The sequence below is a fragment of the Patagioenas fasciata genome, chromosome 5 (genome assembly GCF_037038585.1).
Source record: "Patagioenas fasciata isolate bPatFas1 chromosome 5, bPatFas1.hap1, whole genome shotgun sequence".
NCBI classification, from domain to species: Eukaryota; Metazoa; Chordata; class Aves; order Columbiformes; family Columbidae; genus Patagioenas; species Patagioenas fasciata.
The window spans coordinates 10,629,305-10,654,798 of NC_092524.1; the positions used below are offsets into that span (position 1 = coordinate 10,629,305).

Consider the following 25,494-nt stretch of genomic DNA (forward strand, 5'->3'; position numbering starts at 1 on the left):
TGAAGAAATTAAAGACCATTCTATGTTCACCCAGTAGGCATGCACAAAGGCATAGTATAGGCATTGTTAGATGTTTTAAAGGCATCGTGGAACCTTCTGTAAGTCTAAAGTTCAAGTACAGAACCTCTTATCAAAGGATATTTGAGTTCTTGTTGTGAATGAAAAAATGAATTCATGTTGACTTTTTTTAGCATACTCTTTCTGTAGATATGCTTGGCCGTTGATTTTGAAAGTGTTCTTCAAGTACATTACATGACCAAACTTTGAATTACTTGGCTTCACTTGTTCATTTAGTTGTTTGTGGGGCCTTTAATCAAAGGTTTTCTTTCCTTTTGCACTGGAAAAGTACCATTTTAAGTAGTAGGCTTCAAGTAGCAGCCTGGGAAGCTTTTGGGGAGCTCCATTTAAAACTTTATGGAAACTGTGATGAAACTAGACATAAAAGCTAAAATTTCCATTTACAATGATGGAATTAGCATGGGAAAAAATGAAGACTTGGAGGTTAGGCTTGAGACAGTAAAAATTTTGCTTGATTTTCCTCACCCAGTTTATTTGGAAAAGATGTTTTGTTTTTCTTGGGCCTCCATAACCTGAGTCTTTGTTAACACCGCTTACTGGAAGTCTGGTTTGGGAGTCTGGGTAGAGAGAAATATAGATGCGAGTTCATGAGGAAGGAGGTACAGGTTATATACTAAAAACTCTCCCTTCATGTTCTTTATGTTCCTCACAAATATCTGGCAGTCTGTGCCACAACCTACTCCATACAGGACAGGCCAAAACTTGCTCTCCTGGCAGTCTGGTAGGTGAAGAACTTCTGACTGGGGAGCTGTGTTCCCCATGAGGCTCTTGCCATGTGTCTACAGCATTTTGTGATGGAATTTGCAAATAAACTGATGATTTTTTAATTTTAAATATTGGTTTCACTTCAAGTGCAATCTGAAAGGGATAGTAGATGCTCCAAAACTTTCTCACAGATGTTTTTGATGCCAATTCAAAGGACAATTTGCCTTCCATTAATTTTACCAGAGTTTGTCTGCACTACAGTGTAAACTCTCCAATAAATGATTTAAAGTCATGATGAATGTTAAATAATATGGCAGCATGAATCATTGTTGTTTTCATTTGGCAGCAGAGAAAATCTTGATGGAATTGCAAAGTGCTCTCACTTCTCCCAAGATAGCTTACTGTCATCTCTGCATTGTTCCTTTGCTCCTGACACGCTCCTTTGGCCCAATGCCTGTTTGATCATTGCTTAATGTTTCAAAAACTGCCATCTTCTATTTGAGGCAGTCTTTTCAAGCAGTACAAATACCAGCAGATTTCCATACAGTAGAAATAGTTGGGGAGGGGGAAAGTAAAAAAGTATAGCCAACCAAAACACCAAAAAAAACCCCACCAAAACAAAACAAAACCCCAACAAATCCAAAAATAAAACCAGAAAATGAGATGTAAACAGTATTAATACTTTATGAAGCTGCAAAAAAATTATCACATACCTAATTGAATCATGGTGAAGTTGTAGGAAACTTAAAGATATTTCTGTGGCTAAGTACATGGTCTGTCAGGTTTACATGCTGTGGAATGATTATTCCTCCTGACCTATTGCCCCTAATCTCAATCCTTGCTCATGTGCGCAAAGTGGAAAGAAAACAATAAGGTCTTCTAAAATGGAAAACAAGTTGACAACTCATTTGCTAGCAAATAAACAAGTTGACAACTCTGTGGCAGCAAATAAACAATGATTTCAATTTTTTTTATTACCATGAAGAAGTGCAATGTCATTACCTCTAAAACGTACTTACATCCCCTTGTCACACGAGGGACTATGTCTCCCTGCCTCGTAGTAGTATTATTACTGTATGAGCAGCAATTTAAATTATTTCACTGTTGCCTGCTTCTTATATGAAATGTCTAGGATTACTTCTTCATTATATCTGTGCCCTTGAAACTTCTTTGTGTGTTTTGCAATCAGTTTTGAACATGCAAGTGAAACTGTGTAGCACCGGATCTGATTTTGTGTTCTCTCATCAGATATCTCACTGTTTCCAGAGAAATGTTTCTTCTCTCTACCCCTTTCCCACACATAGAAATAGATAAAGCTTAAGGAATGCTGTTGCAAAAGTTGTGTGTGTGGTTTATGTCTCACACGTGTGATCTGTGTCTTACACACAGGATCATCAGCCTGGAGGAGACTGAGGGGAGGCCTCATCATGGCCTACAGGTCCCTCACAAGGGGAGAAGGGAGGGCAGGCACTGAACTCTTCTCTCTGGTGACCAATGACAGAACCAATGGCAGGAAGACATGCAGAGGAGGTTTAGGTTGGACGTTAGGAAAAGGTTCTTCACCCCAGAGGGTGCTGGACACTGGAACAGGCTCCCCAGGGAGGTGTCACGGCCCCAAGCCTGACAGTGTTCAAGAAGAGACTGGAAAACCCCCTCAGACACATGGTGTGAACTGTGGGGTTCTCATGTGCAGGAACAGGAGTTGGACTCCATGATCCTTGTGGGTCCATTCCAACTCGGCACTTTCTGTGATCTTACATAGTAAGACTAGCCCTGTTGTAAGACCAAATATATTCCACAAATAGCATTAATTGATATTAATGCTGTCTGTGCTGCACAGCATTGTATAGAAGGTCAAGAATTGAAGCATGATAACCTCTGTAATGTCATGTGTCCCATATGGATTCTTGCTGAGATCATCAAATAGTCATTTCTGGGAACACTGTTTCCAAGATGTGGGAGGCTGGAGAACTGCTAGACACTGAGTCTTTCTCACCAGAAAGTGAGCAGAGGAATTCAGTTGTTTGCCAGCATCTCTAGCAAACTGGAGAGACTGAGAGACACAAGGAAGAAGGCAGTAGGCAGAAGCAATGCAACATGCTTTTGTATCAGAGGGAAGTGATTAAGCTATAATATAGCCAAGAAAAAAGGTAGGCTGTTTAAAAGAAACGGAGATTTCATGACTGAGAAACAAATCCTTATCCAAAATTCCCTTCTCCTGGGGAGCATGAAGGCTACATAAGGGCAAGAAAAACATTGTCAACATTTGTTTTTTAGTCTAGATCTGCACATTGCTAGAGCTATCTGAAGTAAGTAGTGGCTGACTTGAAATTTTCATATAGTCTGTCTGCTTCAGCAATCGTTTCTTCCCAAAGATGATAGCAGCAGGAAATAATGAAGTTACAGGAAACCTCAGTGGCTTGGCAGAAAGAGCATCATCCCATGTGTACATAGATGACGTTCCAGGAGAATGATCACCTAGATCATAGGAAGAGAAGGATGTCAGATGAAATAAGATAATTTGTACTTTAGTTTTATCTCACAAGCCTGAAAAGATGAGTTGTTATATAGTGATATAGCAGTACTTTACACATGGCCTGATGTTGTGTTGCTTTGAAGTATAGCAATATTTTATGCAACTGACTAAACTTTCACTGATCCACTCTTCTCTTGACTTCACATATGAAATCTGAGCGACTCTATTATTTTGTGCCCCAGTAGAAAGAGATTGATGGCAGGAAATATTGGTAGTTCATATCCTTGAAAATATATCAAGCATGTGAAGTACTCTGTGTTTCTCTCTTAGATGGTCCTACAACAGCCTGGAATACTTTACCCAGCTTCAGGCGTCATGCAGGCACAAGCACTTCTGCAGAAGACAGATCAGTAAATTCGGTTTAAGGCAGTCAAAAATACTATTTTACTGCACACTGCAATACTGGATTTTTCTGTTGGTTTTGCAGATGTATGTTCATAGTCCCTGAGGTGAGAATGGTACAATATTGTAGTGTTCAAGTTCCCATCACAAACAGCTCTTTTGAGGTTGTGATGTGCTGTCTTTCTCAAAATGATGCTGAAGGTTAAACTAGGCATGTTATCAAATCCGAAGAACAAGATTAGAGTCGTGAAAGCTCTCAGTTGAAAATTATTTCATATTCCCTTACTTTGAAAGTTTTGGGGTTTGTTTTAATTTTTTTTTTTTCTATAGCAAGAGCTTTTTTACCGTTTGCTTATATCGCACTACACGTTTACCAAATGCTTAAAGCTTTTGGGTTTTGCTTTTAGTTTAGGGACTTATCTTTAAAGTTGTTGACTTCTTCCTAGGACTTCCTTTTGCATTAATAGGTTGTGTTCTCCAGCATAATGTAGGTTCTTTCTTGTCACATAGAACAATATGATCCATGAAGTCGTATAAATAGTCCAGAGAGCGTTACCACAAAATGAAGGAAATCCAATTCTTCAGTGATGTTAAGTCAGTATAGAAGCTCATGTATCCCAGCTCCTCAAATTAGAAATGGTTCATAATTAAAATAAATATTTGTCTTCTGAAGTGGATGTAACTGGAACCTCTGCGATCCTGTCAGTTGTTATCAGAAGTTTCAGCTCCTTGGATCTCCCACCTGAGGGCCTGGCCTACAGGGACTACCAGCAAGATCAAGGCAAAACTGAACCTCAGTAACTTTTGGAGATACGTAATTCTGGCTCCGTGCTCAATGCAGGTTAGCTGTGTCCAATATTTATTCTTTTTAGCACTCTTTTAATAGGGCACAAAAATTAGGAAATCGGGGGTCTTTTAGAACATCTGAAAAGAAACACCTCAGGGGAGATGACTTAATAAAATGGTCTGTTAAACTAACCTTCATTTTATGGCCCTAAACTAGAAACACTGAGAGAGATGACTTAGTTACAGTAAAATGGAAAAAAGGGGCTAATCAGCTTTTCTTAAATGGAAAAGGGCCTAGAAAAATATGACTGTTGCATCAGAATGTGTCAAACTGAGTTTAATCAACTGTGGATTACCACACAACAGCTCAATCAACTTTAGGTCAGAAAGAATAAACATAGAGGAATTATTTAGTAGAAATGTAAAGGAAGATGTATGTTGAATAGTTCTTTTGACTTCCTGGGATTGAATTATCAAAGTTATCAAAGTAACATGAAAAGCAGCAGTGTGCAATTCATGTCTCTGACACGGGATATTATTTACTGAATCTTAGCCCTGATATATGACAAAACATATTCCACAATTGTATTAATTTTTGTGGTACTGCACAGTGTTTTATGCACACTTTGGTTTAGAGTTCACATAGGGTATTTTCTTGAAAAATGCAAAGCTTTCCAAATGGACCGTCCCCTGACACACTGCTACTCTGGCTCACTTTTCCTCTTTTTATTAGAGTAGTAATGGGGGTGATTCATTTAATCCACAACAATGATCACTTAACTTATACCAGATATAGCTTGAGTTAGCAAATCTGTATGCTGGAGATGGACTTAATTTCAAATAAGTTTCAGTCCACACTCAGATACTTTTAATCGCCCCAGATTACTTTATTATCAGAGTCAAGTTTTCTGCTGGCCTAACTATCCATCTCCAGTTGAAATAATTTGATTTCTGATTCTGACAATTTTTCGAGGCTCCTGTCAGTGTAAACACTGCATTTAAGTCTGTGCTATTTGTACCCTCTACAGTAGAAATTTCTGTGATTTATATAGATGTCTGTGATAGGGGAAAAGTATTTTCTCTGCTTTTGTATTATATTTTTGAAGTTTGATATGCCTTTCAGTATCATGTAGTTACCTATGTAATCAGTTATATGTTCAGTAGTTTCCTGACTAAAAATGGCCTGTAAAAATATCAGTAAACATAAAATAAATATGCTCCTGTTTTTTAAGGGATTATTTTAGAAATGGAAGGGCATTCTTTGTGAGTTTTGGATAATTTAGTATTGTTGAAGTGGAGGGGTAAACTCTGCCTGCATTATCCTATTAACAGCAGAACCCTTGACGTAAGTTTCAGCCAAGAGCTCAGTAGCATCCCAAAAGGGACTTGACTAGTGACAGCTGAGAAACATGCAAATCATATAGAATAAATAGCCAGTTTTGAATGGAGTATTAGACAGATTCTTGGCCTGGCGTGTCTTCGTTTCTAAAAATTCCACTGTAGGTTTTGTACATTAATCCTTAGAGTACCTGTATAGCTACCTAATAGTTCTGTATTTATTTGGTCTTATGAGGCACCATGTATGCTCTGTCTGGTATTCTTTTGGAAAAAAATTGGCCAGATTTCTCTGTAAATATTCTACAACGTGTACTTTAATACACTTCTGATTCCAGCTGTTCATCTCCCCCAGGAGATAAACATTTGTGTTGCTTCTGGGGTGAGCTGCCTGCTGAGCAGAGCAGGTGCCTGGGAGGTGCAGGATGTGCCCCCAGGGCAGGAGGACCAGGAGTGCTGGGGTGGATCTACACCATGGACACGCCTGGGAGAGGGGAGCAGATGGCAGATTGCTGCTGTGGCCATGCAGGACAGTCCTTCCTTTCTCCCTAGGAAACAAACGCCTCTCCAACATGTGTCAAATCACAGTTCGTCTCCGTGAAGGCTTGAGGAATTACATTGCTTGCTCAGGTCTGTCCCTGGAGTCGGTTCCAGGCTCCTCAATGTGTTTATTTGGCATTTCTGACAGTAAACTCATTTGCTATTGTGCCATTCCTGGCACAGATGCAAAAATGGGAACAAGTCTGCTCAGTACAACCTCACTTAAAACTCAGTCCCCTTTTGAAAGGTATCTAACCCTTTAAACTGTCCTGTTTTGTTCTTTAGGGACTGAACACCGTGTCACCCTGATCATAAAACCTAATTCCTCACAGCCAATTGTGTACATTTATGGTAGACTCTAAGCTTGATTTAGTTGCGTGAATTATATTATTTTGTGAGATATCACACGGGAACAGTGAGTTACTCCTTGGTTAGCAGTTAGACTCATAATGGATCCCATTCTCCTTAATGCCATCACACTCAATTAAAACATTTATGTATTTATATACTGTAAGTCCCAAATAGGAGCATCGATGTCTTGACTTCCATAAACACAGTGCTAGTTTACCACAGATTTGGTATACACTTTAAAAAAACAAAATCCAGGGGACTGTAGGTACTGTGACAACTGCCTGCAATATTTATTAGACAAGTTGCAGGTTCTTGTCACCCTATTTCTTTTAACGTAATTGAGAATAATTGAAATAATTGGTTTTTTTTACCTGAAAAGGAAATCAACGCAGATCATGAAACAGCTGTAGATCTTTTGTCTGAAGTAGTAGATCAATTTAATTCTTGGTTAGCCGATTTTAGTGGATTTTTATTATTTTATGGACTTGGTGTGGTTTGATGGTTTTGATCTTTTTCTGGCTTAAGTCTTGAAACGTTATTGTTTTCCTCCTTTTATTGAAATCGATAGTGTTATATCTTAACACTTTCCCCATATTTCTATTGCAGTTTAGTACTTGAAGGTTTTCTTTGTCTAACTAGTTCTTTGGGGTTTTTTTGGTTGTGTTCGAGTGATTTGGCAGTGAGCGAATTTGGACAGTTTTTCCGTGTTCTGTATAAAAGCTGGTTTTTAAATGTTACTGATGACTATGTAGTGTTTAGAGCCAGCTCTCTGTCTTGCCAAATTGTTAAAGCTCTCATCCCCCCACAGGCTGCTGGTGTGACTATTCAGTATTACTTGTGGGAGGATACCGCGTTTTCCAGTGAACTTCTGTTCAAAAAATGGTCCTTCAGCACGGCGATGGGAGATACAGCTGTTTGGCATTCCGCTGCCCCCATCAAGGGGTGATCCTGAAATACCAACTCCAAAAGCAAAGTTGCTACAGAGCTCTTCATCTGATATATGTTAATATTTATGGATGTTCAAAAGTGCTTGTTGCTCAGAGTTCCTCTTGGTTGGAAAAAATGTTCTTGTCAGTCAAGAGTTACGGAAAGAGTTTTACATCTTTTATTGCATTTCTTTTGTGGTTCATGGTTCTTGTAAGTAGTTAGCCCGAAGCAAGTTATTTTTATGGTTTCAAACACATATATCTAGATTTAATCACCTTTGGTTTGGGGTATTGTGATTTTAAGTGTGCCAGACAACAAAGTAACGTGTGCTCTTAATATGTATCTTTACTGTATGCTTCATTTCATCCGTCTGTGAAGAGCATGGGACAATATTTGCTAAGTAAACCCAAAAAGAGATGAGACAAGTTTCTGTCAGGATTAATTCAAACATAGGTCCCTCTGTGCTGGGGCAAGAAGGACCAGATGATCTCTCAAAGTCCATTGAGTGCTGCAGTCTTTGATTCTCTATCCATCGAGTATTTTTGGTCTTTAAATACAAGAGCTCTAAGGTGCAGTTTATAAACACTCAGTGTTTTGTCAGCACGTAGATTTTCAGGGCAGGGATTTCATATTCTAACAAGGCTTGTATAGTTTATGACTGTCACAAAAATATCTCAGGAACTGTTTTTCCTGTTGAAAGGAAGGTGGAAAAGTTGCAACCAGTAGTAGAAAGTTCTCTTTGTATTTGGTGGATTTATTTTGAATCTTCTATAAATAATTTCTGACCTCAAAATTTGGTGAGGCTTAGACAAATATGGAGAAAATAGATCCTCTGAAAGCCTTAACAATCCTGTGAATGTTGTTGTGCCAATAAACAGAACTAGAGACATCTTTGCATCTCTCATGCTGTAATATTCAAAATAGTTGGTAAACATTGACTGTGTCCACACTACCAAACTTTTCTGAGATGTGCTTTTAAACAGAGATTGCTGTATATGAAAGAAAAAACAAATGGGTCAGGCTCTGCAATCCACTTGAATCGTGCATGGCGCATATACATAAAAGAGTTCACAGCTTGTTCTTTGCATAACAGCTTATGGTGCGTAAGACCACTGTATTCCTTTGCATTAATGTCTTCTTATCTACCGTCTGCAAACAAGTAATGGCAAAGCTTGATTTCTTTAGCAAACTGTTACTGTTGGAAGACGTGACATAGAACAACTTGTATTTATTAGCTGATGTATATAGTTTTAAAGTGGTGGAGTTTTATAATTTTACTTTGGCACTCATATGCAGGGTTGCATAACCATTAGTGAAACAGACTCACTCCCATGATCTCGCTACTGGTGAACTCAGTGGAATGCTGTGGTGTTTGCCCTCTCTGCAGATCTATGAGATCAGAAAACTTCAATCACCTAAACATGGGCTTAGGAGTCAAGCTTCACGTATATATTTGTAAAACCTTGACCCTGCAGCTTTAGAAATGTGCACTTAGTTTCTTGGCAAGGTTTTACTGTGTCTACAAAATTGAAAATGTATTTTTGCTAATACTGAGTTTTGTGACGTTATGACTGGACATTGCTAGCTCACAGAATGTTCAAGGGCTAAATCATATATATCCCAATTCCTGTATTGCTCTCAGACCGTCTACTCAATGTTGTCATTTGTTCTGTGGCTGCTTGTTTATTTTATGAGAAGGCAGATGTGCATCAAAAGTACTTGATACATTCTCTCCAAGGCAGATGTGAACTCTGTCACAGAGTCACGGGATGGCTGAGGTAGGAACAACCTCTGAAGATCATCTAGTCCCACCCCTCTGCTCAAAGCTGAGTCAGCCAGAGCAAGTTGCCCAAGACCACGTCCAGTTAAGTTTTCAAAATCACCAACATCAGTAATATCTTTGTAACACTAGTAAAAAATATTTAAAGTGACTGGAAATTTAAGCCAGAAATACAAAGTTAAAAAGAAAACGACTGCATTTGTGCATGTGGATATAACCTCTTTTGATCTGTGAGCCCAGCAGAGCCTCACTGAGTGTATTTGCTTAATTCAGACACTGGATAGTTCTCGCCAAAGCTGTTCTTGTCATCTTAATTCACAGAAGTATTTCTGATGGCCAGATGCTAAGGAGTTGTAAAAGAGCCTCCCCTTCAACAATTAAAAGGATAGAGCTTCAGAGCAATGTCTCATGTGTCTAAAATGTTGTTATTAAAAATACAGATTCAAAGAGAATGGTTAGTAGTATTTTAGGAATGGCATATTGGCATGGAAAATTAAAATGATGCTGCACCTGTTGAGTAAATGGACCTGGGATCGGTGTGTATGAACTATCTCAGGTGATTTTATACCCTGCCTTGGGGTATGGGTAAGTTAAGTCAGCCGAAGCATGTCCAGAGGCACTAGTGCTGTTGGTCACTTCTTGGCTGGACAGCTGTGATGTGGGATAGGTACAGGTTGCACCTATGGGCACTGCCACTAAAGCAGAGAGCTGCTGCATGTTTCCTCAACTACAGAACTGTGTTACATTGCACATGGCAGCCGGTCTCATCACAGAATTACAGAATGTTAGGGATTGGAAGGGACCTCAAAAGATCATCCAGTCCAATCCCCCTGCCGGAGCAGAAACACCCAGATGAGGTTACACAGGAAGGTGTCCAGGTGGTTTTTTAATGTCTCCAGAGAAGGAGACTCCACAACCTCCCTGGGTAGCCTGTTCCAGTCTTTGTTACCCTCCCTGTGAAGAAGCTCTGCATGAGCTTCTCTTAAAAATTTGAAGTGGATCTAAGGTCCAGCCTTTATCTGGAACGTGTGCTGCATGGCCTGGGTTCAAGATAGCTGAATATTTGTTTGACATTCCAGGCAGGAGACTGTAGCTGACAGGTCCTTTCCTCTGGCATTACAGAGCCCTCTGCCAGAGCTCTAACACGTCTGGCCGGAGTAAAATCTTCCAAGGGAAATGCAGTCAAAACCTGCAGGGTGGACTTGCCTGTGAGCTACTGCTATTACAAATGTCACTGTTCTGTTATACTAGAAAGACCATTTCCTTGTCATGGCCACGTTCAGAATTAAACACCTAGAAACTCTCCCGCTGATCCTGTACTGTAGACTCAGTCTTGCAAGTAAATCATTCGCACTGCCCCCAGCCCTTTAGGTGACACATCTGCCCAGCGCTCTGTGCACAGCCAGAGCAGTTCCAGTGCCAGCTCAGGTGGCTGCGCGTACTCGGAACTGCACCATATGGCCCTGTCCTTGGGTGCCACGGTGTCCTGTCCTTACAGGACAGAGTCTTTACTTGCTGAATGGTAAATCCCAGTCATGCACTTGATAATACTATGCTAGTGGATATTTTAGGCTTTCAAACAAGGAGGTTTTAATGGTCATGCAGTAGTGAAATATAAAGTGTTTATGAAAAGAAAGAAACTACTAGATTTTAGTGAATAGTGAAGAATTTTTAAGAGGTATGCCCCTGTACTGTTGCTGATCTTGTTCAGTACACTGTAATCAAACCGCAGAGATCAATGAGCTCCAAAACAAAAGTAGCAGAAGGGTGGAGAAAAATACAGCATTGTTGGGTGAGTATAGACATCACGTGTAGATATGGACAAGAGGAAAGACAAACATAGCTCATCCAACTTCTCATAAATTTTATGCATGTTTGATGCCAGCTAATTTCAGAGTGATTTGTGAGTGCTATAATAGTATATATCGAATATCAGATCCGTTTCGTGTCATTAGGGAAGTGTAGTTTTGATGTGAGCAAAAGGACAGGGAAGACTAGTTCATTAAGGAATGGCAACATGGAAGCAGTGGCCGCATGGGTTGGTATTGGAAGGATACACAAAACAGATTTGTTTGGAGATGTGGAACAAAAGTTGACATTGGTGGAGTATTTCAGAACCTGCCAGCTATGTCTGGGCTGGCTGATCTCAAGTGGAAATCAGACAATACCTTTCAAAAAGTGGTGTTGCGTGACTGCCTTCCTCAGGACTAGGCTTTCCAAGTGCTTATATTGACATCCCTTTGTTTAAGAGTTGTATATATGTGGTGATAACTTTTATTAAGGCCTCTAGTTAATGGCTTTAGATTTAACTGTAAATAAATTCATTTGATTAGAAGAGAATTGCCACTCCCTGCCTTTCTTGAGGTATGACTGGTGGGTTCTTTATTATCTACCTGAAGAGATTAAACAAAGCGTGTTAAAGGCAAACAAATCTTTATTAGGATTTGATACAAAAAATCTTTTCTGAGGCACAATTGCAGCACTGCAATTTTAATGAGTTTTCACAAATACTTCAAATTAGCACCCACAGCATTAACTTTTTAGGTATGGAGAAGATTCACACACATAGCAAATAAAAAAAGGAAGTCTGACATTGAAATTGCAGCACGTTCCCATTCTTCATGTGAGCTGCAAATGTAGCTCCAGTAGCAAACCCTGCCTGTTCCTCTGGCAACAGCTTTGCAAGTAGCTCTTCTGATAAGCATATAAACTTCTTCAGTGGAAATACTGTGCGGAATGCGGGTGGTCAAGGTCTGCATGAAGCTGGACCACTTTGCTATCCAATGGCAAAGATCTGTATGACAACAAATGAGGTGTAATGACATCCCAACTTTAGCAAGCAGATGTGATGTTATATAGACTTTTTTGTGTTTTATAGATTGAAGTAGCAGGTAGCCAGTGCTACCAGCACTGTGGCAATGCTAGTACTGGGCAGTGAACATCAAGGCAGCGTGCTCCTTTGGGGTTGTCAGATGAGATGTCTTCTGCTGGATCGTGTCATGGATGAGGTGATGGTCTTGGGATCAAAGCGGAGTCCAAAATGCCCATGTTGTTTTGATCTATCTTGCCTTCTCCCAGCATGGTATGGTGGCTATAACTCTAATCTCCAGTGCTGATGACAGGGAGAGAGAACTTGGGAAGCTGCATCAGGCTGGCTGGCTGTGTGATGTTCATATACATTTATTAGTCTGACTCACAAAACATCACAGAAGTTTCATGTTAACTTGCAGTTTGTTTAGCCCACTTAACTCTTTCCAACATAGGCTATGCAGAGTACAATTTACACATTTGTAACTTCTCACATGGGGGCAGATTTAGAATGGGGGGGTAATGTGAGGGCTTTGGAGATGGAAGAGTCACGTACTTGAAGGAGCTTTTCACTGTTCAGCTTTGTGAGACACCCATGGCTGAGGCTTTTTGAGCTTTGGAAGGATGAAAATTTCTATGGAATAAATACACTTCAGTATTTTAAAAATTCGGGTATTAATTATAATTCTAAGTTTACTACCTTCTGGAGCAATCTCTTCCTGCGACATAATAATAAGAATATAGCTGTATAATAACCCTCTAAGGTGAACTAAGATGAATGTCATATAGGAAAATGAGAGCATTACCCAATCTGAGGTTGTCAAATGTTTTTTAATACAACATATTGCAATATGCAGGCAAGGTAGAAATTTAATGCTCATAGCTGGAGAAAATTTAATCATGGAATTTTATTATGAAAGTTAGCTGTGCAAGAAGCATTCTTTTGAAGATGCTAAAAGGTTTAAATCTGAGAAGTCAGACAGCAACTATTCTGAAAAAATCAAATTTCAAATAATTGCAAATCATGGAAATCAGCCTGTGTCTGTGCAAAATTATTCACAATGGAAGGTCAAACAGTACACTGGAAGAACTGGGTAGGAGGTGATAGTTTCAAGCCTTTGAATCTCTGTACTGAGTGAAGTCTGGTAGGCTTACGGTGCTACAGACCATATCACAGCTAAGTGGGATACAGGCAGTACTAGGACTAGCAGTCCTATGTAAAAAGATCTCCTGGAAAAGACCCTAAAACTCCCAAGCAATATTTTATATAAATGTCATGATTCAGAATTAAAATGTGTATAAAAAATAATCATGTCAGTAAAAACTATGCTGGGTGCTCTTCATGTAGTCATTTATATTTGCTGCATTTATTGAGAAAATGAAGCTGTCTGAAAAATGTGGTAGGGAAGGGCCTGGACCCAAATGCCTGTGTGTGTAGTTTTGCACAGAAACAGTAAGTCTGACACATCCTGAGTTGCACTCACTGGGCAGTGGTTGATGGGTCCCGAGAGTTTCTCTGCTTTGACCATAGGTGTTAAGATACTGCTTTAGAAGGGAAATTTTGAACTAAAGAGCTAAAATTAAGTGACCAAAAATAATTAGAAAGGAAACAAACTAAAACAAATATAATCTTTAGCAGAACACAAGCGTTGAACAAACCTGTTGCAATATATCTATTAGTAAGAAAAACTGTAATACAAGAATATTCTCCTGAACTCTTTGTTTGCCTAAAACTCAAGGAAAAAGAAGTAAGAAAGAAGCTATTTAAACGTATTTGTTAAATTTATGCTTTGTCTTCACCTATGGAAATTTTATTTAGTGGGCTCTCTGAAGATCTGAGTCACTTCAGTGTCCAGCTTGTGCTTTTGATTTCAGTCCATTTTCTGTGACCATAATGCTCAGCATCTCATACTTCTCTGCGCTGGGCATTGCCGGGTGTTGACACGTGCCTGATACAGAGAGGACCGTGACCTGCTCCGTCCCAGCAGCAGGTCCAGCAGCTCCCACACTTGCCTGCTGTGTTTCTCACCTGGCACAAACCAGCTCCGATTTTGCTGGCAAGATGAGAACTTGCACTGGTAGCCCCTACTGCCCTGGGTCTGGAGCAGGTTCTGGTGTTTCCAGCCACCTGCAGCCTACAGCAGAAGCCTGGAGCAGCCCGCTCACCCGCGCCTGCTCGCTCAGGGTAGTTCCAGGAGGGACTGCTGGGGTCTTGTCACAGCACAGCAAAAAGACACTTTTGCTGCTTATAATGTCAAAAAAAAATGTTGACGCTCCTGCTGGTTGTTTCTGGGGAGCAGCAAAGGCAAGGCTGGTGTGTGCTCCTCGCTGCGCTTTTAATGGAAGCGAGGCTTCCACCCTGCTGGGAGGCATACTAATAGCCAGATTAACATTCTTTAGTTTTAAAATAACATGCTTCCAATTAAGCAGGACTTAACCAAATCTTTCCCAGACTGCAGTGGGATGCGAGTAACAATGCTGGTCCTGTGCTGTGAATTGAAAAGGTATGAATTCCAGTTTCAAATCACCACCTGAGTTATTTTTAATGCCTTGCTTTTGGTTTTTTTTTTTTGGAAAGCTTAAGGGTTGCTGCTACTGTCCCTCATGTATTTCTGATGCAAAAAGGCAGGGTGTGAACAAGAATTGTAGTATAATTATTAAAGCCCAAACATTTCTTTCAAACAAATGGATAGATAGTGATTAGATGTCTGCAGAGAAATTTTCTATAATAGCTGATGAAATGCTTGGAAGAATTTGTTGGATGCTGATATATTTCATCTAAAGATACAAATCGTATGCTATTGTGTTCTTTTAATACTTGGAGTTTGGGATTTTTAGGAAGCAGTGGATGAGAGAGTGTTAAAATATGCAGTCCTTCCTTTACCTGGAGATTGTGTATGCTGGATTTAGAGGTTTTCCACAGCTACAAATGGCACAGTCCCTGCACCGTGTTATTCCTAAGGAATAATCAAATACGCTGGGTAAGAAGCAAGCCAGAATTTGTTGCTTAAATTTGAAAATGTACATAGTGAATTCTTCTGAAACAAACCAAACAAATCCTGCAGCTTGCATGGTTTTCAGACTAAATTATTTCTGATTTGAATGGACGGTTTACAGGAGTAAGAACTATTTGGATTTTGTCCTTATTTTTAGGAAGTTTCAAAAAGGAGAAGTTGGAACTTCCAAGTTATTCAAATGCTGTGATTTAAACCCCATGACTAAAACAGCGCAGTAGATACCCACCAGGTTGTCCCAGATGAACATGGCAGTGGCCTGGGAGGTGACATTGCTCCTAGGACTGCAGTGGAACTGCACACTGAATGCCTTTGCTTGCGTGATGGGATAGGTCCTGCTCCTTCTTTTTATGCAGGTTAGTAGACTCTGATGGATATGAGATGTAATATTATACATTTTGTTCATCAGACTTTTTCAAGACTGTGGTGTAATATGAGGGCACGTGAGAGCTGGCTTTTACAAAGGCAGTTATAACTTGCTGTCATGTGTGATGTTGCATTCAGGGCCTGGACATGTAACATTTTTTTCCTGAAAAGCTCTCATTGGCTTCAGTGATATCAGTATTTCAACCTGTAAATTTTTTTCTTTCAAGTGATATTATCCAGTCTATTCTAGTTTGCAATGCCAGCAATGTATTAACCATTAGAATAATGAACAAAAATTGCTCATATTTGTATAATTTCCCCTTTTTTTTCTCTCTCTGTCCCTTGACAGAAATATCTTGTGTGAATGCAGCTCTGCTGATTGAAAAACAAGTTATTTCTGTGAACTAATCCTATCTGTCAAAAAGAACCCTTCTGCCCAGACAGGCTGTATTTCTCCTTGGTGTCCTGGGTGCTGTACTGCTGTGGTGGTGGTGAATTGCATTCTTCTGCAAGTGGCAGTCCAACTCCGAAAGGAGAAAGTGGTAGTGGATCACACACAACACAGTCACAGGCAGACAAGAAATCAGTCTTTTTCACCTGGAATATGGACAGAACATTTTGCATCTGTTGTGTAAGAGTTTTCTGGTAAAGTAAGAGTCATTCATTCAAAGGAAGAGCTGGCAACTTTACACTTAGACCAGGTTAAAAAAAATGCACCACAGAAGGTGTTGGCTTTGTTGTTGTTGTATTTGGTTGGTTGGTTTGGTTTTGTTTGTTTGGGTTTTTCATTTGTTTTGTTTGCTTGTTTGTTTCTTTGGTTATTTTTCTTTTCTTAGCTGCAGTTTGATTGGTAGAGTGAGATCGCAAAAGGAGAAATAGTCTCTTGCTGTCCTGACTCTCAAGGATGCTCTCACAGTATCATCAGGTTTGGTACCTGCTATTCTGCTTTCAGGGAAGTAATTCTGTGCAATGGGTATATGCTGGATTGTAATTTCTGATATAAAGTAAGATTTTCCTAAAAAACAATGTGGCATGGAAAGCTAAGTCTCATTCATTGAAAAAAAAAAAAAAAAACAAACTCTTATTTTAATGCTAACATTCTTTTAAATAACTCTTTATTAGTGAATTATATATTTGATATTGTTTATTTGGGGCTTGGATTGCAGAGGTCCCATCTAACCAGAAGTATTCTGTGATTTCTTTCTGTTTCATCTTCCTTTAATAGTCCTGTTCTCAACTTCCTTGCTGTTAGAGAGAAGTTTGAGCCAGAGAGGAATATAAACAGCTCTCTTCCATGCATTTCTAACTGCAGATTTGCATATTCCATTTTTAATGCAACTCATGTGACCGATTTTCTCTGAATCCACTCAAGAAATAAAGTAGTTACACTTGGACTATTGTGTTTTAATTGGCAGTTTCCTTTTCCTTATGAATCTGTTATCATAACATGAGTTGCTAGGCTGTTTCTTGGACTCATGATTATTTATCAAGTTTACAGTACAGCAAGCATCTTGCTGTGTCTTATGATTATAGAAATACAGATTATTTCTAATGTGCTCTTCAGATCGTATTTTTCTAGATTTATACAGACTACTTCGGCTCTCTTCGGGCATTTAGTTTCTTTTTTTGAATAGTGATTTTTCTGTTCAATACACATCCAAGAAATAGATTAGAATTAAATAATGTATATTGAAAAAAAAAAACCGAAACCACTTAGATTACTGGAAACATTCAGCTGGGACTAGAATGCCTTTCTCAGGCACTTCTCTTTAACATTTAAAGGTCATTTTACAAATGAATCCAGGAACACCAAGAAATGAAATGATGAACTCAGGATTTTGGCAGTGGTTATTTTAGCAGTGTATTGTATTCACTGTGTCACCTCTAGTGCATGATCGTAGTGCTTGTGTACTTCTCACATTATGGCCCCTTCCTAAAACTATTGTATCCAAATAAACATCAGAAGTTGTTCTTGCATCAGATGTGATATAAATATCTGATTTCAGCCACAGTGCTTGTTCCTCACCAGGTTTAACCATGTTGTGATCCATTTATTGTGGCCATGATATATCCAGTAATGGTCCCTGAACAGGAAGCAGTTATACACGGTAAACCGGAGTGGGATAGTGTTCCTGCCGAGATTAATTAAAGCGTCTGGCAATTAGTAAGTTGAGTGACTCATTTAAGGTTATATGATTACAGGTCTGTGTTTAAAGATATTTTTTAAGATTTAGACAGGTATTGCCATGACGAGATACATAGCAGCCCTGTACCCTGGCTTTGTTGTTTGTGTGGCCGTTGGTGACTATTGGCAGTGACGGAAAGTCCCTGTTCTACTTTTAGCTGGTGTTTGCATGGTTGCTGGTATAAGCACACACGCCCAACTGGCTTTTATTGTCAGTCGTGAACTTTCTAATTTGGGAATGTGGCAATGTGAGAAGAGACACTTTGTGCTTTTTTATTAGTCCTGCCTTGCCACAGGCACTTAAATTCATTAAAGAGCTGGAAAGAATGTTCACCTGTGAGCAGATTTATTTTCTTTTCCTCTCCTGATGTTAACGCTTACCTTTAGTAAGCTCTACTGTGTACACACAGGTAACTATGTCAGTCGCTCCCTTTGATAAGGGAATGGAAGGGCTGTGGTTAATTCCTTTGTTGGAACGCATTTCTGTTGACATTAACAAGAGCTCTGAGTATCAGCTGCCTCCTAATCCTGACCCAGTGATGTGGATGAGCTCTTGCATCTGCACAGAGTTCTCCGGGCTCCGTATGGGCCATGGCTCCAACTGCAGAACCGCAGCCTCAGGGAGATCACACAGCATTCATGTGCTGCCCTGGGGTTTGGGAGACCCAGGCTCAGTTCCCCCCCTGCCGCAACTTCTGGTGTGACCTTGCAGATTCATCTGGCATCTCAAATTATCTCTCTCTCTTGAGAAGTGATGCAAGACACTCTGCTCCTAGAGTGGGGGCTCCGTGATACGTGTGACAGGATGTGCCTTAGGACAGAAATTGAGTACTATCTTTGAACAGGACTCAATAAACAATAAAAGGGAAATAAAAAGGATTTACAGCCCTTACAATAAAGACATTACTACAAAAGAATAATACTAACAAAAAGTAACAGGTGTAATATTTCTTTCTCCAGTATCCCCCTCCTCCATAACATAGTGTTCAGCTGCCACAGTTTATAAAATACAATTTTCATTGTTCTTCCCACACTATTGGGATTTATTAAGATGCAGCAATATTTCTAGGTAGGACTTTATGATCTGGAGGGTGGTATCCCACCTTCATGGTTGGGATTTGAGCTAGCATCATTTAGAAAAAACACAGAATGAACTCAAATAGTGTACATATCTGTTAGATCACTCAAGGAACAGCTGCTGGCATGGGTCTCTTCTGCAAATTGGTTTTGTGTTGGGAGGTGTGCTACTTGACTGGTTACTGTTTTGAAGTGGAATTATTTACTGGGACATGGTTCTTATGCTGTCAGACTCCCAGAACCCTACATCCAGCAAGAGGATTCAGTGAAGTGTCCACCTAAGCTCTTTCCATGCATAGACATGATGCTTGTGAGAGGACCTGAGAATTGATCCCCCATCAAACCCTCTGAAAGCAATGTGTGTGTCCTGTTCCTCGGTGCTGCCTTCTCCTGGGCAACTGGGTGTGTGTTTGTGTGTAGGGGCTGAGAGGGGAAATGTAGATTTTTTTCTGCTTTATTGTGGGAGAAGGTGTTGTTATGTGCTAGACTAGAGAAATCCTTGGTTTGTAGTCCGAGGTGTGAGCTGGAATGGATTGTTGTAGGCCTCGTTTATCTTAATAGACCTGGGAAGGTTTGACAGCAGCTGAGACTTAGGATTGCTGAATGCAAAGGTTGTGACTGTTACGCTATCTGGCTTTACATGTGGATAGCCTGGACTTCTGAGATTAGATTATGCATCTCTGTCAACAATACAAGTTAGGTACAGTAGTGGAGGAAAAGGACTGTACTGCTTCGTTGGTTTTGATTTTGTCCAAATCAATTCCTTGCATCATGTTGGTAATTTCCCTTGGGTTGTTTATCTATTACCAGATAACACGAGGTTATTAAATACTTGTGCACAGCAGGCCCTCGTTATCTGTTTGTGCATTGTTGCCCTCTGTTGCAAACATTCTATATACACATGTGCATTACAAATTACATGCCCCTATCTGGTTATAAATATTTTCCATTTGGAATTATCTACTTCTGCTACAGAGATGAGAGGTGATCACTTGAGCATGAAAGATAAGGGGCCAGGGGAAAGGAAAATAAAAATTATGGAGCACCGAGCTGCATACGAAATAAGTGACATAATCCAATGTTATTAGATAAAGAATAGTTTTTCTTACATGCCTAGCCACTGCCATGAATTCTGGTTATATGCCTGCAGAGGGAGAGGGAAGAGAGGCGGTTTTTTTGCAGGAAACCTGGTATAATAGGCTTTCTTTATTTGCCAGAAAGAAAGTCAGCTATGTTAGTACGTTCTGTTTTTTTCTAAAGGCTATGAAGTCGTATTTGGAAGAGTGGAAAAGTAACTCTTCCTGTTCCTGAGACTTTGGGCCACAAATAATCAGATAAGATGGAAAAATCTTGATTTAAAATGAATTGGTTTGTGTGAGTTCTGTCTTTTTGCCTATTTATTTGTCCTCCATGCAGAAGCAAGATGTAGCTGATGAGATGTTCCCGGTGCGGCAGCAGCTCTCATCGTGCTCGGCCAGCTGCCTGTTGTGCCTTGGTGCCAGGTGGCAGATTCAGTCTGACCTGCCCACGGGTGGTCGGGATCCCTGGGATCCTGCCAGGAGCGAACTGACCCGCTGTCCCTTGGGTCAGAGACAAGCAGCAGCTCTGCAGTATCGCTGCAGCTGCTGTAATGATTTGCCTTTAAAAGTGTCATTTATGGTCCAAGAAAATATCGAACATGGTTCTTTACCTTGGGAGCAGAGTATGCCTTCTAGGCAGCTCAGTGAACGCACAAAGCTAGAGCATAAAACTAATGAATTGGCAGGATTTTGCCCCTTTCATATAATGTGTCAATCCACGATTTCTGGCACAGGGTGGATAATTGTTACGTTAAACCCCATTCTGTATTGAAGAATAATTTATTTCCCTTCACAGTGAAGGAAGCCATGTTTGTGCCAAGTGCTAAGGTTAAAGAGGGACATGGTGACTCCTGGGCCTTTGACATGGAAATAATTTCTTCCCTAAAGGTAAAAGCACAAGGCTTGTGGAGATAGCAATAACATCCGCCATGCATTCTGCTGCATCGAAATCAACAGGGAATTTTAGGCTTTAGAAAATGCATAAAGTTATGAGAGAACATTTATTTATTATTTTAGCTCTGTTGGCAAACTTACAGCTGAGAAGAAGAGTTTTTAGAAGTCAGTAAAATGCATCTGTCTCAGCAAAGCATGAGTGTCAGACTTTACAAACGTAATTGTTCTGAGAGATGTGAGGACTCATTTAACCACTCAGAATGCTAGTACATTAAAGCATCAAAGTTATTGAAAGTGAGGCTTAATTGACTGTTCTCTATGAATGTGAGGCAGTAATTTATTATGTATAACACCACTGCATCAATAACTTTAAGATTTGAAGTCTGTGGGCAGATCCATAGCTGCCTTAGGACACTGGAGGGCCATGGGGCTAAGGCACCTTATGTCACTGAGCATCTGGCCTGATAACTTCCCCACTTAGGGAGTATAAAGACATACAAAACACAGGCCACTTGCATGTGACTGGATGAAGAGCATTATCTGTAGATGATTTTCCTTCTGAGAAACTTCCTGGGGCATATGTGAGAAATCTTTCATGTATTGTATGGCCTGCCACAACCAGTGTTCGAAGAGGAGGCAGGACTGTGGTCGAGGTTGCCCCTCTGAGCCAGGACTGGCCACTTGCACAAGCCAAGTAAGCTGCAGAATTGCAAGGAGAGTGGCTGCTTTGCCAGCACCCCTCAAGCCCACCATTCCCTCAGACCATATCCTGAAAGGATCATGACTTTTGAAGGGTTTTTCATGAACTAAGTGATCCCTTTGAATGCAATCTGTGTAGCTGTGGGGTGGCTGATGTCTTCTGACTCCTTGTAGAATCATTTAGGTTGGAAAAGACCTTTAAGATCATTGAGTCCGGCTGTTAACCTAGCACTGCCCAGTCCACCACTAAACCATGTCCTTCATCCTGCCTTCCTTCTGCCCCTTCCTAAGAAGGCAAAGTTGTGTGAATTCTTTAGCACTGCTTTCTCATGCTGAATAGGGAAACTTGACAAACAAAATATTTGTGTATTTGTTAAAAACAAATAAACAACCTCTTACAACTATTAGAACTTAATTATGTTAATATCAAACATAATTATGGCACATTAATTAAGTTTTCTACATTTACGAGGGGAGTTGTGTGGTGCTTTCCAGACATCTGTGCCATACAGTGGCAGGTGGTAGAGTGCAACATTTTTAAGTGCCAGATAGGCTCCGTTTTCCCATTCCATATACGGCTGCTTTTTCTCTCCCATTGCAGATACTCATCCAACCTAGTCCAACTGAGTCCTTGTTTGAGAGATTCTGTGCTGAAAGGCAAATGCATCTATCTTCATAAGCCTGTTTGTTTCCATAATTAGAAGCCAAATCAACAGTGTATTGAAGATGACACATTTGCTCATTCCCTTTCTTCTCCCTATGGTGGCATAAAGCAGTGAAGCACAATAATTAATGAAAAAGACTGTTTATTATTCAGGCAATGTATCTGAAGTGGAAAAAAACACAGAGCATGGGTTAAAAATGTATTGCTGAAGACCATCAGTGCCATGACAAAGTGTGTGATCAGTTCTAGGGGGAGAGTCCCATCGTTCAGTCCAGTTGGGCAGGGTGCTCTAAAACTGTCAGAGACAATTGAACTCAGATTTCTCTTGTAAAACTCAGGAAAATGTTGAATGTATGAAAAAAAAAACTGACTGAAGTACCCTGCTAGGGTATCTTTAATGGTCTTCCCAACACAGTGATTTTTTTAGCTTAATTTAATATCTGCTCTGTCCTCTGGCTGAGTAAAAATGATACATTTTTTTAGTAGACTTATATTTTCTTCTGTGAGACTCTGCCCAAGAGGTTTTGTAAGACAAAGGATGCACATAATGCTCTGCTCAGCATGCTGCCTTTGCAAAGCAAGGCTAATCTGTTTTAAATAACAAAGGCCAGAAAATGCCTGACTGCAAAATATTGCATTGTCTCCTGTGAACATGCTAAAGAGTGAGGCACTGCTTGTGGGCCAGTATTGAAGATTAGGTAAAATGCAGCACTCCCTTCCAGCTCCGGAAGTCCAGGGAAGGGTTTCCCCATACCGACTGGCCATGGGAAAGCCTTTTGGGTTCCCCTGAGACACTCTCTTCATTTGCAAAAGACTGCAGTGTAACCAGAAAATCAGAAGTATGCACTGCCTAGTAAATGTCACAGCTCTAGCGTGCAGCTGAAGTCATGCTGGTGGGAAGCCAAGATTTGGGTTCTGTTCCATTTCCATGTATTTCTGTACTGCACCTAGCTATGAAAAAGATCTTGTGTTTACTCAAGCTTATAAAGTCAGTCCACATTAGGAAGAGTATATGACAGGAGTAAGAATAGCCCACTTGCTAAAAATGAAGGTGATTGAGAGAACAATGACTTTATCAAGGGTAGTGATTTTCAAGACCTTGATTAGATTCTGCTTTCCTTTTATATATTTTATACTCAGTGGTGATGCTGCATTGTTGTGGCAAATAAAGGTTCCTGTTATTGCAAAGCTGTGAACAGCCACTTAGACTGAAAGCAAAGCTCTGATCTTCACGTTTTGGTTATTTATCCTCCATGATGTTCCATTTTGGGAATAGAGGACTGTTGTGCACTGTTTTCAGATAGGCATAAATTCAGTAACACCAATTTCTTCTCTTGGATGTAAAGTGCTGCTAGCTAGTGACTGGTTTGCTAGTTTTGGGCTTGCTATGGATCTCTGTGTGTTAGAGGATGAACAGTAAGAACATGTGGCTTTACACAAGAATGACAGAAAGCCTGAATGTGATCGTTTGACTTTATAGTGGGAAAAAAAGTGTATTGATCCAACACAGAAAAATTAATGCAAAGAATAGTGCTTTATGCTTTGTGTTAATGTCTCGTACTGTTTATTCAAGGTGATGCAGTCATAGGTAAACAATTAGATTAGATATTGACACTTCAATGGGGAAAATTCTAGTAATATATTGAGTCAATTCCTAAAACATAGCTGCAGTTTAAGTACTGTGATGGACATGGCCATCAGATAATTTATTTTTAATTCTCATTCTTTATTAAAAACTGTAAGTATTGTAACCTCTCTTTGATATTCTCTCACTTCCATGCAGAGAGTTCATTTACACAAAGGTATGGGGCATGCATTGTCCTGCAGCTCCAGTGGAACCAGCTGAAAGAGCATCACACCTTGTGGCTGAGAGTCTTTACAAAGAGGGGTGAATTTGAAAAGTCTTTGCGCTCAACTGTGCTGTCCTTTCTTCCATATCCTCAGAGAAGCAGGTCCACTAAGGTCATCTGGGTTGTAACAGTCTTCAGGTTAGAGGACCTGTTATGAAACTGCTCTGTTCCTCTGTCGGCCTAAGAGAGGACACATCCACCTCCTTCCCAAGAAGGAACATTTAATGTGCCTAATGAAGTGTGCTTGCTTTTAATTTTCTGTTGCATTAACCATTCTAGTGTGCATGTTGTCCAGACCTGTTTGAGACAACCAGCTCCCAGAGTATGGCTGGCTTCTGTTGAGCATCTACCTGGACTCAATGCAGAAATGTTGCCCTGGTGCATAGCGAGGAGCAGATTGCACCACTAATGCCAGCAAACCAATAGAAGCGGAAGTCTCTTTGATGAGGTTTAAAAGAGTGTTGAGGGTTAAGATTGCGGGGTGACAATAAAACCCTGGCAGATGTATCGTTAACCTCCTCTCCCCCCTCCACTTCCCCCCTTTGCCCCTCCCTCTCCCCCCTTCCCACTCAGGACAGGTGATCGAGAGGAAAAGAAGGACAGAGAGAAGAGAGTTGGAAAATTTAAAGATGTTTTACTAATCCTACTAATAAGAATAGATAAAATAATACAAAATATACAAAACCAATCTTGAAAGTCTTAGCAACTGCAGAGCCAGCACCCAAAGTCCTGGATTAGGCTCTGTAGTCAACCGGAGCTGGATTCAGTCTCTCACTAGGCCTCAGTTCACAGGGACGACTGGCAAGGTCCTCTCCTAATGTGAGCCATGAGGAAAAAGAGAAGGAAAAGGGATGAGATCCTCATGATCTCCCACTTTTATATGAAGTATTCACGTGAATGGAATGTTATACACCATTGGTCAGTCTCTTGATCACCAGTTTCTCGTTGCCCCTCTCGCGAGATGTCCATCCGTGCTTATCAATAAGTTTGCATTCCATTGCTAGGTTTAACCAAAACATGTGTTGGGTTCTCCAGGAAAATGCAGCTAATATGAAGGCTTTAGCTGACAGGCAAAAATTCACTAGAAGAGAAACTTGTTTTTTAACAAAACCAGGACAAAGAGAAACCCTTCTGTATTTTGTTGGGAACCAGTCTGGGCCAGCCAACGTGGCCAAAGTTTTCCTCCCTGCCATGGTGCTGGGCTCTGAAGCCATCCCTTCTCCCATGGATCCTCCCCTCAGCTCAGTGCCCCAGGGCCTTACGTACCAGCCACACACAGAAACAAATAAAACAGCTGTTCTCTAAAGTCTAAATAGACTGAAATAGAAATGTGTGGTGATCCCATTTTGCAGATGGGGAATTGATTATGGAGAAGTGGCTTGCTTGAGATTTCACAGAAAGAGCTTTGGGCTTTTAATGCAGATTTGATGATATCCAGTTTACCATTGTAACCACAGGAGCATTATTCTGCATCACAG

At 40.3% G+C, this 25,494-nt stretch overlaps 1 protein-coding gene across 6 annotated transcripts in view; it reads left to right on the plus strand.

Annotated features, from left to right (window-relative positions):
• The window catches only part of GALNT18 (polypeptide N-acetylgalactosaminyltransferase 18), a 241,250-nt gene that overhangs the window by 138,903 nt on the left and 76,853 nt on the right, over positions 1–25,494 (plus strand). The window lies entirely within an intron of this gene.